The sequence below is a fragment of the Macrotis lagotis genome, chromosome 1 (assembly GCF_037893015.1).
Source record: "Macrotis lagotis isolate mMagLag1 chromosome 1, bilby.v1.9.chrom.fasta, whole genome shotgun sequence".
In the NCBI taxonomy this organism is placed as follows: Eukaryota; Metazoa; Chordata; class Mammalia; order Peramelemorphia; family Peramelidae; genus Macrotis; species Macrotis lagotis.
The window spans coordinates 680,797,090-680,813,097 of NC_133658.1; the positions used below are offsets into that span (position 1 = coordinate 680,797,090).

A 16,008-nucleotide genomic window follows, 5' to 3' on the forward strand; every position below is an offset into this window, starting at 1 on the left:
TATCCAAATCAGAAAAAAATTAGATCTTTCAAAGTATCAAACTTTAGATATTCTAGGCAAAAAGGTAGCTTTTTTTATCATCGTTTCTCATTATCATTCTCTCAACCAATTCTCTTCTTTTGGTGGGAAGACACGTTGTCAAACAGATTTTCTAATACTGTCCAAACCATTTCTGATACAACAGTATCTATTTTATCAACTCATACTTCCCACTTTGATCATATGTCTCATATATTTAATTAATTAATTAATCAATAATCAATACTTTGTTACAGTAGATTTAAACCATTCTTCTCTCTTGATGTTTTTTATGAAATCCTTTTTATCATCCAAGGTTCACTTCAAATCCTACATCCTTCAAGAAATTGTTGTTGAACTCTTATTATTAGATATTATTTCCCCTTTTTAACCCCCTGTAGCACTTTCTATCTTCCTTATAGTTCTGGTTTTCTATCCTGTACTCTAGTTATCTATGTAATGTCTGAAATAGGCCACTTAGATTAGCTCTTTTAAAAATGAAAGAAGGATATAAGACATAGGCAACTAGAATTATTGATGAATATTTATTTATTCAGTCTCTATTAAATTTAGTGCTTAGAATTATTGGATTTATGCCTGACTAGAAAATTCAAAAACAACGGTAAACGGTAGTCAGTCACCCTGAATTGGAAAATTCAGCTCTCTTTGTCTCCATATAAAATGTCACAGCACCTTAACATCCACAGACACCCTAGAATACGTCAGTTGTATCTATCAAGTTGTTAGCCTGGGTTCAATTTCACTTGTACAAATCAAATCACAGTAAAGGTCTTGGGGTGCCACTAAAGAAGAACATACACATGCCCAGAATATTTTTATATAAACGAGTGACTGATTAGTATTCTGTATCTATTAATTAACCTTGTAATTAAATTACTTTCACATGAAGTTTTGGCTATGAGTCTTTAAATACTCAAACTCTTTTATAAGACTATATTTTTTCTACTAGCCTAGAAGTAGCTTAAAGGCAAGCACTGTCTTACTCATCTTTGTCTCATCCACTTCTATCCCCTTTCTTAGATTTTTATCAGTGACTGGCAGACAGTAGGCACTCATATTTGCTAGGTAGAATTCAAGAAAGGTTGTAAGCTCATTTGTTCATGTGATGGCTATAAGTGTGAGTACAAAAACACATCATACAAGCAAGATGATATGCATCCATGCACTTCATATTTAGTTATTTTATTGTGTCTGAATTTGAGTTTATAACTAGGGAAAATATGAACTGATCTGAATAAATTGTTGAACTTGACCTTTCATGAAATTAATCATTTCAAATAATACTTTACTTGTCTGTATGTGAGTGTGTGAAGAAAGACAGAGAGACTGAGAAGCAACAGAAATAGAAAAGAGAGAGAGAGGTAAGAAGTGAGAGACAAAGAGCAGCACACCAGTTCTTGTAACAGCTTTCTCCTCTGAGAAATTTATAAATGACTTTATTAATACCAGCAAGGGAGTTAATTTAATTGTGCACCCATAAAATACTAACTCAGCTAACAAAACACCTTATGCCATATATAATTGCATTATGTGAATATCAAATAGGGACTCACATTTCTACAGGTAATACACATATTTTCACAGTCAAACTCTGATGACTCATTTAGCCTTTCTCACTGCCCTTCAAGTAGTAATTTGTTAAATTAATCTCCTTCCCTTTCCATAGTCTATTAGTTCAACTTATGTACTATATCTTGCTAGCTTTACTTAGTATAATCCCTATCTGCTTTTCATTATTGAATTTAAGGTCTTATTTATGAACTATCAAGCAGCACCATGCATGTTAAAGTGCCAACATAGATAGTCAGTGAAAATTTATAAAAAAGTTGAACACTTTTATAATTACCAAATGGCACATGCATTATAAGGTTTACAAATACCATTTATCAAAAATATTAAAATTTCTGCATTTGAGCATTTTAAATCTATTCTACAAAGACTCCTCTGAGATGATCCTAGATTACAGCATGTGCTGTAATGATGAAACTTCTAGGAAAGGATTTATTCAGTACATGTTTCTAATTGGTTGAAGGAACAGTGTGATAAATTTCTCCAATTTACTTAAGACAACCCCAGGGCTCTCATCCCCCGCCCCCATAATTGAAAACATTTAGGCATAGTTACAGCCTTGTCCAGTGCTTGGGAAAGTGGGATCTCAAGTTGTCTAAGAGACTAGAATTCAATTCAGTTAATTTTGCACTCAATATACAGGTTTGTTTTTAGTGCCAATGAATACCATATTATCCAGAATACAGTTCTTCTGTTCGAACCAAAGCCAACTTCTATAAAGCAATCTCAAATAAAGCTCTGCTTAACTTTTTGTTTACTTCATCATGAGTTTTCCTTCCTAAGAGGCAGAAGTAAAATGTAGAATCTACACATGGTTCCTACCACTTCTTCTTTTCTCTCCTTTTTCCTCCAAGCTTCATAAATTTGTTGATGGCGCCTGCTTAACTTTTACTACCACATCAAGTCCAAGAATTCTTACCCTGAACTCTGAATGAAACAGCTCCAGACCAATCTAGCAAATCACAAATAGTTTTTCAATCATCTAGCTGTCCAACTTTCACAGCAGTTGCATATGAGTATTTGTCAATTTTGTGTAGACATTCTCTATACTAAAACAAGTTGCCTACTTTGTCTCCTATTAATAGTGTTAAATATTGTCTGAAAGCACCAAAAATTAAATGACACATATGACACAAGATACAGGATGTGAGCCTCAATCTCCTTCCTATCCATTATGCCAAATCATGACATAATATAAACCTGCTTTTTTATTTTATGTGTCAGTCCAATGTTATTTATGACCATGTATCATCATATCAAAGTACCAATTTTACAGATGCCCAAAAGGCAATGGGGGAGATTGTACAGTAAGTACAAGTAAGCAACAACATTTTACTAATAATTCCTTATAAGCAAAAAATACAATTTAAGAAATTTGTGGAAAAGAAACTAAGTCAGTGATGTAGCAAAAGCAAAAATTAGGGATAACAGATGGATGGTTCAGGTATTGTATCACAGTATGTTAACATATCTAGATGAAAGTCTCCATTATAGGAATGGACTGAGAAAGTGACTATATGGTATAGTTGTGGGTTTCAAGTTAAAAAGACCTGAATTCAGATTCTGCTTCATATACTTACTAGATGTGTGACCTTGGACAAATCACTTAATCCCATTGTGTTGCTAAAACAAACCAAAAAAAGTAACATCCCAAAGTGAGTTAGAGAAGGAAATGGCAAACCATTCAAGTATCTTTGCCAAGAAAACTTTAAATGAGGTATGGACATGATTGAAACATACAGACAGATAAGGAAACTGAGACAAAAGATCAAGTGACTTGTTCCAGAGTTACATAGCTTTATTAAATAGGCAAACCCATTATATGTTAGTAGTTTCCAATCATGCTTTATTTTATTGCCCAATCATCTTCTTATTCTGTGCTTCATACATTTCTTCCTGTCTATTCCTTTCTGTCCAGAACCATAATCAAATCAATCCTATCATTGCCACTAGAAATAATGTAAACCTAGTCCCCTATTTCTCTGTTCCTTATCCCTGTACTTTTCAAAATTAAATACTATCTCTTTGCAGTAGTCCTCCACATGTTACATCTTCCTATTAATATATAAGCTCTGTTAGGGCAAAGACTTCCTTTACTTTTATATTTACATCCTAGTTCTTGGCCCATTTAATAAATGTTTCTTCATTCATTTGTGTATTCATTTATGGAAAGTCATGAATAAGAATAGCATAGAATAAGAAGGTATAAATAATTTATGATCTTGACCTTTGTAGAGAGCACCCCCATTGATCCATGGGGATCTAATCTGATCTTGGAGTATCAAACAATCTAGGTATATCTATCAGCCAAGATATAAGGGGAGTAAGTCAAGTTTCATATAAAATTTACACTATAGCCTGTACACTCTAGAAAAGTGAACTCACCATTCAAAGCCTTGAACATCAGGGACATCAAAATATAATGGAGACAGCATGATATTTGAAGTCCTTGATCCTGAATTCCAATCCCAGTTACTTACTATGGTTTGTGACTTTGAACAAATTGCTCTGTGCCCCTTGACTTTAGTTCCTCTATTATGAAATGTGGGATTTGAACAAGGTAATCTCCAAGTTCTCTTTCATCTATCTAGAAGCCTAGGATACAAACAAAGGGGTATGCAACCAAGATTCAATTATCACCAGAGGTAGGAAATATGCCCCAGGTCTAGAAAAACAGGTTGGGTCTCTGATGATGTTAATGTTATTGTTGATCTTGATAAAGATCCTGATGCTGCTGTTTCTTAATGGAGGATCCAAAGGTCAAAACAAAGAAGCATGATTGAGACTCAGGTAGTATTTAAGGCACCAGATATCCAAGCTGATCATTGACAGAATTTATTGAGCACCTTCTATAGGCTAGAAACTGTACAAGATATTAGGTGAATGAAATATAGTGAATGAAACAATCGTCATGATAACTAGCATTTATATATCATTAGAAGTTTTGCAATATATTTTACAAATATCTCTTCTGATTATTGAAATAACCCTTTGAGGAAGTTGCTATTGTTATCCCCATTTTATAAATGAGAAAACTGAGACTTGTGACTTGTCCAGGTAAAGTATGGATACGACGCTAAATCCAGTTTTTTATATAATTTGTCCCCTCGTTGCCTACTTGCAAAGAGCTTAAACTCTAATGAAAACATGCTTTTCAAGATGACTGCTTAACCAAAGTCAGACTACTCAGTTCTCACAACATACTTCTGCAAAGCACCACAGTTCACTGTGAAACAAATATTGATCAAGAAATCCAATGAGAAACACCAGCAATTAGGAAAAAAGAAAAGAAACCACCAAAAAACAGTAATGCACAAAGGAATCTATAAGCATGAATGAAGGTCATTCAGAGTTGTGTATAGCCTACAAAATACTCTTTCTGGAGGCAACAAGAATGACAAGATTCTCAGAAAAAGTCCCAGGAATTAATAGGACCCAGCTAGAGTTGGAACTTTGGAATCCCAGATAGTGTTAGAAACCAGCATGAGGGTGGCAGTGCTCAGAATAATGCCAGGGAGGACCCTGAAGAGCCAGAATTCTGAACCTCAAAATTCAAGGGGACCTTGATCCCTGAAGATGGGAAGGCACACATCCTTTGACATCTGATGACATCCTTTAAATGTCATCTCTAACACCTTTTTGATGGTAATGCATTGCAAATTATTTGTCCTAACGTAATTAAAATAATTCTCATTTTCATTTAATTTTATGTTCTGTTTGGAAGAAAACAATTGGAAAGTGACACAGAGAAGATGTTTTATTTTTTATTGAAATTGGAGAACTTTGAATGGAGCAGGGCAATTTTATAACCTACATGAATAGAAGAAACAGTGTAACAGGTCCACAGAGACAGCAAACTAGCATTATTCCAAACTAGCATTACTCTATTATCCCAAAATACTATGGAATAGTAGAGTAATCAGATTGAGAGCCAGGATGAAAACAAACAAATGAATTATTAATCAGTGTATCAAGTGAGTAAACCAATCAGTCAAGAAGAGAAGGCCATTAAATTTAAAAGACAGAATGTCTAAATCTTCCTCATTTATTTTTTGCTACAGAGGACTTTTATACTGGTTAGAGTTTTTTAAAACTACTATGAGCAATTAACTAAAAGTTTTGATTATAGATAGTTGTTTATATAAACTGGGATCCAGCTCTGCCGATTAGCATTTTAGGGTTTAAAGAGAACAGGTTCAGTCTTTATCAATCTTTCAATAGTCTTCTTTTGGATTTTGCCTCCATTCTAGATTTTTACCAAAATCTCAAGAATTTGGCTAATTTCTACCTCTATAAAGCAAAAAAAGAGAAGGGCCCTCAATGCCATGCAAGCATCTAAGCTGACAAAACAAAAGAGACATATGATCAAGTCCCATGATCAGAAAATGCAACTTTCTTTACATAAATATATATATAAAACCTGTATATCTCTCTCCCTATATATATATATATATATATGTATTGTAAATATATTTATATACCTAGAGATTTAGTATATTATCCTTATATCATTCTTCTAATGATCCTCAACTTTTTTTTAGGTCACCTTTTTTAGTTCCTTCCTCACATTAGGAGATGAGCAGTGTGATCCTTAAAAATGGCCTGGGGCCACTTGTATTCAGGGTTGTATCTATGGCTCCCACTATACTTGTACCCACTGTTTCATCCCTTGCCTGTCACCACAGGACTCTGAGGAATGGTTGTAAGTGGTATCTTTTGTTGTAAGAGTAAATTGAATTTAAGGAGGTAGAGGTGCATGAAGTCATACACCTCACTCTCTCTTCCAAAGGCATCATGATCCAGCATAGCAAGACAGTCAAGACAACTGATTATGAATCTAGATGCAATGGATGACCTTGGCATCTTTGATGTCTATCCAAGCTCTAAGTGCTCCACAGTACCTGCTTTAATTGGCTTCATGGCTTTGGAATGAATTGATCTCTTCTACCCATTCCACCAGTGAAAGACCTCAAATGCTTGGGGTTTATACCTCCTACTACTCATAGATGAGTTTGAGATCCCCTCAGTTACCCTCAATCTTATTTAGCACATGTGCAGAAATGGTTTACCAAGGTGTGGTCAGTATGTATGCTACAGTTTCTTGGAGAGACAAGTGAAAGTTAGGTGACTAAGGTGGACATCAAAGGTGGAAAGCAGCCCTGAAAAGGGCCCATTCACCAAGATACTAGTCTTCCTTGAACACACCAGTTGGTCACTTTCCTGAGAACCAGTGTGGCTTCAGAAAGAGTCAAGGAATAGTCGTGTTTTGGTGTTTATTGGTGTTTATTGCCCAACAACTCCATGAAAATTCTAGGAACAGAAGTCTGTATACAATATTTGTAGAGCTGCCCAATGAAAATTATGTTAAATTTGGTTGCCTGGAGAAGTTCATGAGTATTGTACAATAATTCCATGACAGCATGCTTGTCTGGGTTCCGGATAGTGAACTATACTCGAGATTTCCTGATCAACATTGGGTGAAACGAGAATGTGTCCTTACTCCCATACTTTTTAATATGATGTTTTCAATCGTTTTATCAAACATCTTCACTGAGAATGAACATGGTCTCAAGGTCAACTACTACAATGATGGCAAATTTTTCAACTTGAAAAAGCTACAAGCCAAGACAAAAGTAGAGGGAGTGTTGGTGCATGATCTTCTGTTTGCAGACCAATTGAGCACTCAATGCAGCCTCTGTAGCTGAGATGTAGCAAAGTATGGATTGATTCTATGCTGCTTGTGCTAATTTTGGTCTAACAATTAACACCAAGAATACACATGTGCTCTATCAGTCAGCACCACACCATCTAAATGTACAACCATCCATTACAGCAAATGGAGAAGTTTTGAGTACTATGGACAAGTTCACTTACCTTAGCAATGTTCTTTCCAAGAAAGTATACATTGACAAAGAGGTAGACACACACATTGCCAAAACTGGTTCAGTATTTCGGAAGCCATGAAAGAAAGTGTGGGAGAGAAGCAATATTAGACTGACTACCAAACTGAAGGTCTACAAAGTTGTTGTGCTGACCTCATTGCTATATGCCTGTGAAAATTAGACAGTCTACCAGAGCCATGTCAGGAAACTGAATTGATTCCATTTAAATTGTCTTAGGAAGATTCTGAAGAATACGTGGCAGGAATAGATACCAGACCAGAGATCCTTTCTCGAGCTAAACTACCGAGTATTCCACCATTACTACAGAGAGTTCAACTATGATGTACTAGACACTTTGTTAGAATGCCAGATGTATGCTTGCCAAAAAAAACTACTTTATGAAGAACTCACACACAGGACAGCACTCAGAAGAGGATCAGAAGAATTGATATGGAGACATCCTGAAGGTCTCATTGAGGAACTTTAGAAGTGATTGTTCAGCATAGGAGACACTGGCACAGGACCACCCAGTATAGCATGCCCTCATCAGTGAGGGTGCTGCACTCTATGAGGAAGGTAGAATTGAAGCAGCTCAAAAGAAATGTACATAAGTTTAGCGTACCTACTCTAGGTGTTCACATGGACTATTTGTGCCAGACCTGTGGTAGAGCATTCTGAGCTCATATTGGTCTGATCAGCCACAGTTAGACACACTGTAATTTGTCTCAAACATAGTGATATCATTTTGATTTTCTTCGATAACTAAGGACAGGCACTAATGATCCTCATCTTCTTAGAGATTTATTACAGTCCTCAAGACCAATAGTGCTACTATGCTACTAATGATAATGAAAATAATCAGGGTTTATATAAAGGTAATAAGCTCATGTAATAATCATATAACTCATTGAATCAAAGTAATGTCAAATTGTCTGAGTTTGCTCTTCCATGTCTTGGCTCTATTCTCAATGTTCTTTGGCTCTGATTCCAACTCAAATCAAGAACTGAGTGCTGGAATGCAGACCAAGACATATTTCCCCATGTATAAGATGTATCTAATTTTGCAGCCTGAAATTTGAAAAAAAATTGTATTACATAGTTATTGAATTCATTATAAAATTCATACAGCTCCTCATCACTGTCAAAACTCCATCCATGAGCTTCTCCTCATCTGTGTTTCATGACAAATCAATACCTTAGGAGAGGCTCAGACCCTCTCCTGCCTATGCTCTGGTCTATGACTGACCACAAGCTCTCCCTGGGTATGTCTGGTGTATGGACACATGCTTAGTCTACTCCATTTCATGAACCTGAAACACAAATTGTGTCCTCCTTTGAAATCAGTAACCTCTTTCTCATCATCAATTCTTCTTACATCATGCTGAACCATCTTTGAGGACACAGGAATTCCAATGGCCCTTTGCTCTTCAATTCCCTTTCTAACTCATGCCATTTGACTGATTTGCCTGTCATGGCCTTCTGCTGGGGCATTTTCAGGAGGATTTCTTTTTCAGGTAGCCAGTCTCTGGTTGTTTTCTCAGTTGGAGGAGAACCAAACTGACTTTCAGCAGCACAATTTCCATTCACTTATGCAAAGTGGATCACTTTGAACTTGAATTCAGCACTGTATGAAAATCTTTTCTGAGCCATTTCTAGGCAGAACTTAGCAAAATGAAACAATATACTGGTAACAAATGCAAAACAATGAGCACAAAGACAACAAGTGTGAGAAAGCAGGAAATGCAAGTAAAAAAAATCTAAAACACTGAGCACAAAAACAAGAGCAAAAAAAGTGGGAAATGCAAGTAAAAAATCTACAATCCCTGAATAAGACACTTCCACTTTTTTGACCCTAAGTTTTTCAAAAAAAATAGTGTGTCAGGGAAGCTAGGTGGTGCAGTGAGTGGATAGAGCACCAGCCCTGGAGTCAGGAGGACCTGAGTTCAAATCCAGCCGTAGACACTTAATAATTACCTAGCTATGTGACCTAGGGCAAATCACTTGACCCCATTACCTTGCCAAAAAAGAAAGAGAGAAAGAGAGAGAGAGAGAGAGAGAGAGAGAGAGAGAGAGAGAGAGAGAGAGAGAAAGAGTACCTTATACATGGGGAAATATGGTATTTTCACATTTTTACAATTTATGTTGTTTTTCTTTCACATGATTTTCCCTTTTGTTCTGATTCGTCTTTCATAACTAATATTAAAATATATTTAACTGATTGTACATAGATAATCTAAATCAGATTACTCACTGTCATGGGGAGAGGAGAAGGAAGAGAGAGAATTTAAAAAATTTGGAACTCAAAAACCTGCAAAAAAATGAATGTTGAAAATCATCTTTAAATATAAATGGAAAAAGATTGAAAAAATGACAAAAAAACAGCATTGTACAGGAACTTTTTCATTACTTTTGTTACCACTGCCAGGTCACTATTGCCATCATTAGGTATTATGGGCTCCTCCGGTACCTACACCGGTTCTTTGTCTATATCTTCCATTCATCTATATTCTAATTACATCTACAACCCTCCTTTTTAAAAAAAAACTAAAGCTAAGTGTAATACCCCTATCAACAATTGGGGATTGTTTGGAGGGAGATACAAATTCAAGTTCATACCTCTCAAATTAAACTTGTCAAAGGAGTGTCATACATTGGTAAAGACAATGTATCAAAATAAAATCCTCATCCAGGAGCCCTTTTCATAAGGAATTTTAAACCTGAATCAAGGCAAAAGCTAGACATACCTTCCACGTGGACCAAAGATGTATTCTACATTGTCTAATATCTTTAAAGCTTATTGAATTCAATTTGGATCACGAAATATTTCTTTACATACAATGTCTTCAAAGAAAAGAAAAGAAAAAGTCCCATAATGTAAGATAATAAATTTTATTATGTAAGTTTATTTTAATATATACTTCATCCTTGGGGTCTTTAACAAAACGTTTTCTTTCAGTTAAAATACTCTTCAACTTCTCCATCTACTTCCTTTAGTAAAATTATTTCAATGATTACTTTTAGCCCATATTTATATAATACCTTAATGATTACTAACTGATTTTACATACATTATCTTATTTGATCCTTAGAATATATATGGAAGTAAGTAATACAATTATCATCTTCTCCATTTTGTAAATGAGGAAAAGGAAGCTATGGAGTTAAATGGCTTGTCTAAGTCCTACCACCTATAGATGTCAGAGCCAGAATTCAACCCCCCAATCTTCTTGCCACAAAGTACATTTGCTCAGGCAAAAGAAAAGAAGGGAAGAGAAGGGATGGAAATCTAGTCTGCTTTTAAAGGAGATTTTTCTATATCTTCAAGATAATCCATCCTAGAATGTGAATATAAATTCTTTAGAGAATCAGAGACTATCTCAATTTTCTCTCTGCCTTTTTTGCACATAACAAAAGGATGTTCCATAAATTTGTTGATTGATTGACCTGTCTTATTCTGGAATTTTTACTTGTTTTTATAAAGACTTTTAATAGATATCAAATATACCCTCTCACAAAAGGGATTCTGATAAGGGACAATATATTTGAACCCTATTTCAGTTAGGTAATTTCTTGCTTTCATTATACAATTAAACTACAATTAAGTGACATGGAGGGGTATGTGAAATTTAAATAAATACAAGCACACACACAACAAAAATGCTAGATTGAAAAGGAGAAAAGTTCTTGGTTTTCTAATTGGACAGTATAAGGAGATGTTTCATTTCTCATCAGAAAAACAGATCCTCTTCAGAGCACTCATCAAATCTCTCATACCTAGAAGTAGTTACCCCTTGGTCCCAAGTGAAGTATTTGGCATTGTTTTTATTAATGCTCACCATGAGATTAAGTAGCTGACATTTTTTATGAGGTCAGTTGTCTTGTGAGTATTAGCCCTTAAGGCTCCCCACTTGAGAGACAGCTGGCCTCTAATTTTTGCCACACTAGGTGGGAAAAAAAATATTGAAGTGCTTTGTCCCTTGCAGAATTTCAAAAGATAACAAGAAAAAATCAACTTCTTGAATCATTCAAGCACACAACTTCCCTCTAAACCATTTGAAAGCAATTGTCTTAAACACTCTTATTATAACCTTAACTCTTCTTTTTTTAAGATCTATTTTATTATCTTTATGAAACATACTGATGGGGTTTTTCCCTTCCTTAGTATACCTAAAACAGAACAGATAAAACACTTGTTAAGGATCAATAAGGGCAGCTAGGTGGTATAGAGGATAGGGCACCAGGGCTAGAGTCAGGAAGACCTGAGTTCAAATCCAGCCTCAGACACTTGCTAGCTGGGAGATCTTGGGCAAGTAATTTACCCTACTTGCCTCAGTTTTATCATCTATAAAATGAGCTGGAGAATGAAATGTCAAGCCACACCAGTATCTTGGCCAAGAAAATTCCAAATGGAAAATTGGACACAACTGAACAAAACAAAACAAATAAATGGTCAGGAATATGTACAATGTGAAAATTAATTTAAGATTATATGATGTTTTTAAAACATTCATATCAGAATTGCCACAAAAATGTTAAACACAATACCATAACTATTCACACATTTAACAGCTTATGTGGTCCACATACATTACATTTGGCAGAAATAATTTTTCCTGTTCCTTTTCAAGAAAAAAATCCTTATAGAAATAAGGGCTCCTTTAAAAACAGGCACCAGGAAACATAGTTGGAAAAAAGGAGAGTTTGCAGGAGCAGAATTTATTCTATTACATTTTAGATCACACCCTAACAAAAGACATGTGGACAAACCAAGGAGTGAGGTAGCAACAGGTAAGTCTATTATGTCTAAGTGTGAAGGCAGACAATATTTATTGAATACTCACTGTGAATAAAGCTAAATTGAGCATTGTGGAAGGATATCAAAAAAAAATAATTTGCATTTCCTGACCTTAAGAGGATTGCAGTATAGGAATATTTACAAAAATCTGGCTTAAATTAATTAAAAATTGCATAAATTCATAGGACACATGATGTGATTATAATACAAGAAATAACCTTGCAAAATTCAGAAGCTCAACATCATGTTGATCACATAATAAGTTTTTAGTCATAGCAACTCAAAATTTGACAAAATTGTAAAAGGAATACAGAAAAAAATTCAACATGAATAAAATCATGGATTCTTGAAGATCTGAAGCTTTAAAAGAGATCCTACAAATGGGGACCTTACCTACCTCAGACTCAGGGAGGGGTTTAGGTTAATCATTAGAATGCAGATATGAGTCAAGCTCCTTTCTTTCAATACAACAATACTGTGCCTGGAACTCAATAACTTTTCTTCATTCATTCATTCATTCATCCATTCAATTATTCATTTTAATTATAGATTATTTAGGAGCACATATCAAATAGCTTAACTTTTCAATTAAAATGAAATAACAAGGTAATTTAGACTTATAGAGCTGGAAGGAACATTAAGGGGTTATGTAGTGAACTTCTTCATTTTACACATGAGGAAACTGAGCCCAGAGAGCTTAAAGGACTTCTCTTAGTCTAGTAATAAATAGCAGAGCCAGGAACAAAATCCTTGTCCTCTAACTCAATGAAATTCAGTTCTTTCCATCTTCATGCTCTTAGATAATGCTTCCCAGAAATGGTAGGAGAATAGTAACAATTGAGGGGAGAGAGGTGCCTGAAGAGGGGTGGGACTCATTAATTGATTTCAAAGTCATTAGCATATTATAAGATTCTGAGTTTATGGACACCCCTACAGACTTAGTCACATAGCCCCTCTTCTTTTTTCTTGCTATAAATCTGTCCAAAGTGGTCATTTGTATTTCCTTTCCCACAACTCTCTTTTCAACCCAACTCATACATATATAACTTTTGATCCAATTTCTACATTCCGGTCACCAGTATTATAAGATACTAATATTCTTCTGCAACTCAACCCTATTGGCAAAGAAGTCAAGTAGGAGACAGTCTTTAACAGCCAGTCTCCACATTATAGAAGTGTTATAAAGGGAAATTCATGAGAACTGATTCTGGGTCAGTGAAGGATCCTTAAGGACCCAGTTTACAAAGGTTCTAGGGTGCTTATGCAAGTCCAGGATCATATTCAAAGTTGTTATCCAGTTGGGAGTCAGCTTCAGTAATCCAAAGGGTCCTCAGAGATTAGATTAGCTAAGCCTCCTGATGTTGTCTTTCAAAATCATAGCAAAGAAAAGATTTTAGAGATTGTCCAATCCACCCCATTTCATATTAACCCACTATTTATTCCTATTCTTTCTTTAGTGGAGAGAGGGAACAGCTGGTCACCATGATTTAAATAGTAATCATTTACATTTAAAAGAGAATGCTTGCAAAGGGATTGATTTTCACAAAGGAATTTATCACTAATAGTAAAATTTCATGCATCAATGCAAAAGATACATGTGTTTTATAGAGAATGTGAGAGAAAGTGGGTTCTGACAGACCCCCATGAAATCATAGGTTTTGTTGGCATGATTTGTCCTACTTCTAATACTTGCCATATCTAATTCCTTTCTTACTCTACACCCTCCAATCCCTTCCCCATGAATTGCATGTTATAAACTCAAGCTTGAATTCAACTTATTAGGATCTTATTGTCCACAAGCAGGCTAATTGATCCTCACATATCAGAATGAATGGAAATTCTTCACACTTCACACTTACCATTTCTCTCTTTTTGCCAGAATTATATCTCTCACAGTTCCTTTTCCCCAGTGCCTTAGAGTGGGTTTACAGAGCTATTTGAGTGTCAATGTTGCAGAAAGAAAAATATAGTATATTATCTAAATTAATAGAATTAACCTATAAGGAAATAGGATACTATGAGAAAGAGTCAGAATAAACATTATCATCAAAGGAATGTATGTTTGAAAAAAGATCAGTTGATAACCATAGTAGGAAGGAGAGATGGATATCCTATGTTCTGGTTATATGTCAAAATAAATTAAGAAAGGTCCTTAATAAATTAGGTTGGCCACTCTGTGAAGAATTTAAGCCAGTAGGTGGACAGGTGTCCCACCAACTGGGCAAGCATGAATGGTTTTGCCATCTGCACCCCAGATTTGAGTATCGATATTGATAGGATAGATCACATATATACATTCGAATTTGATGTGGTAGTAATATAAACCCAGTTATCACAGTAATTGTGGTAGAGTGAAATGAATTCAAATCCTAGTTCTGACATTTATTAACTATGTAAATCATGTAACCTCTCTGAGTCTCCATGTCCTCAACTATAAAATAGGAAATTACTTATAATTTAAGTAACTAGATTTAAATTATACTTTTACTAATTTAGAAAAAAACTACTTTGTAGTCAGTTTATGGTTTTATTAAATGCTGAATAAATCTCTAAATTTTTCATTCTGACAGATATAGGGGATACTGGTAAGACTAAAATTGAGAGGTCCTTCTAACCCTGAAACTGAATGGTTCTATATGACTGATGTAAAGAGGGCTCCTGCTCATGTAGCTCTTTGAAACCAATAATATTTGTCCTAGTAAGATAATGAAGTCATTAAGTGCCTCAAATAATTTTCAGCTAAAATTCTAAACTAAAAAAATTACATTGTTTAATAAAAACATTGACAAACATCTTTTATATCCCATTCTCCTTAGTGCAGTACTCAAAATAGGCAACCAGAAAATGTCATTTCGAAAATTGTTTTGACAAACAGCAGGTAGAGTACAAGACAGGCAGGATATTGCTAAAAATGGGGGATTTAGCAACCAAATAGCCAAGAAAGAAAATGAAAACTACTGACATGAATGCTAAAAGCATTTATAAAAATTTCAAGAATGCATGACTGGAGCTTTCAGAAGGAAAATTATAAACAATAAGAAATTTCATGCTGCAATTCCACATTATTCAGAACCATGTAAGTAAATGTACCATTTGATTTAATAATGAAAATGGGGGCAGACTGTTGCAAAAATATAGTCTGTAGGATCTCCTGTCAAGAACAGAGGTGTGTTTGCGTGTGTGTGTGTGTTTGTGTGTGTGTGTGATTTTTTAAGCAAGAAAGTCAATAAGATTAAAAAAATTATTTGTATCTCTCTCCCAGCAGGGTGACTAAGGTGACTTTCACCACACATGTTACTTCACTGTTCCCTGATGTGAATCCTCCAAGAGGAAAAGATGAACACAAGTTTTTAAAGCTTTTAACAGTATCAGAAGAAAATAAAAGTAGCTATGCCCTGGCTCTCCACTAATTGAATATTCTTGTGCCTTGATTATATAAAGAAGGGTTTGTGTGCCATAAATTTTTGAAATAAAAAACCAATGATTTACTTATTAAATATGAAAATTATGAGCCGTCAGATTGGTCCTCTCCTTTACAAGGCTCTTTGTGGCATACTCCCAAAAAAACTGTCATCTAGGGTTTGATATCTGTGCTTGATGGTAAAGAAATGGACAATCAGAACCTCTCTTTCCAATCCAACCCTCTGATTTTACAAATACATGGGAACAAGAAATAATATAAATCTGAGATTCTGTTAGATCTTTCCCAATTTTTAGTATTTA

General features: G+C 34.9%; 1 long non-coding RNA gene across 1 annotated transcript in view; it reads left to right on the forward strand.

Moving 5' to 3' along the window:
* LOC141523046 (uncharacterized) overlaps window positions 1–15,695 on the forward strand; it is a 122,553-nt gene extending 106,858 nt beyond the window's left edge. Inside the window, exon 4 of the long non-coding RNA XR_012478316.1 lies at window positions 15,548–15,695. This is a non-coding gene — a long non-coding RNA (uncharacterized LOC141523046). The remainder of the gene's footprint in view (window positions 1–15,547) is intronic.
* The last annotated feature ends 313 nt before the right edge of the window (window positions 15,696–16,008 follow it).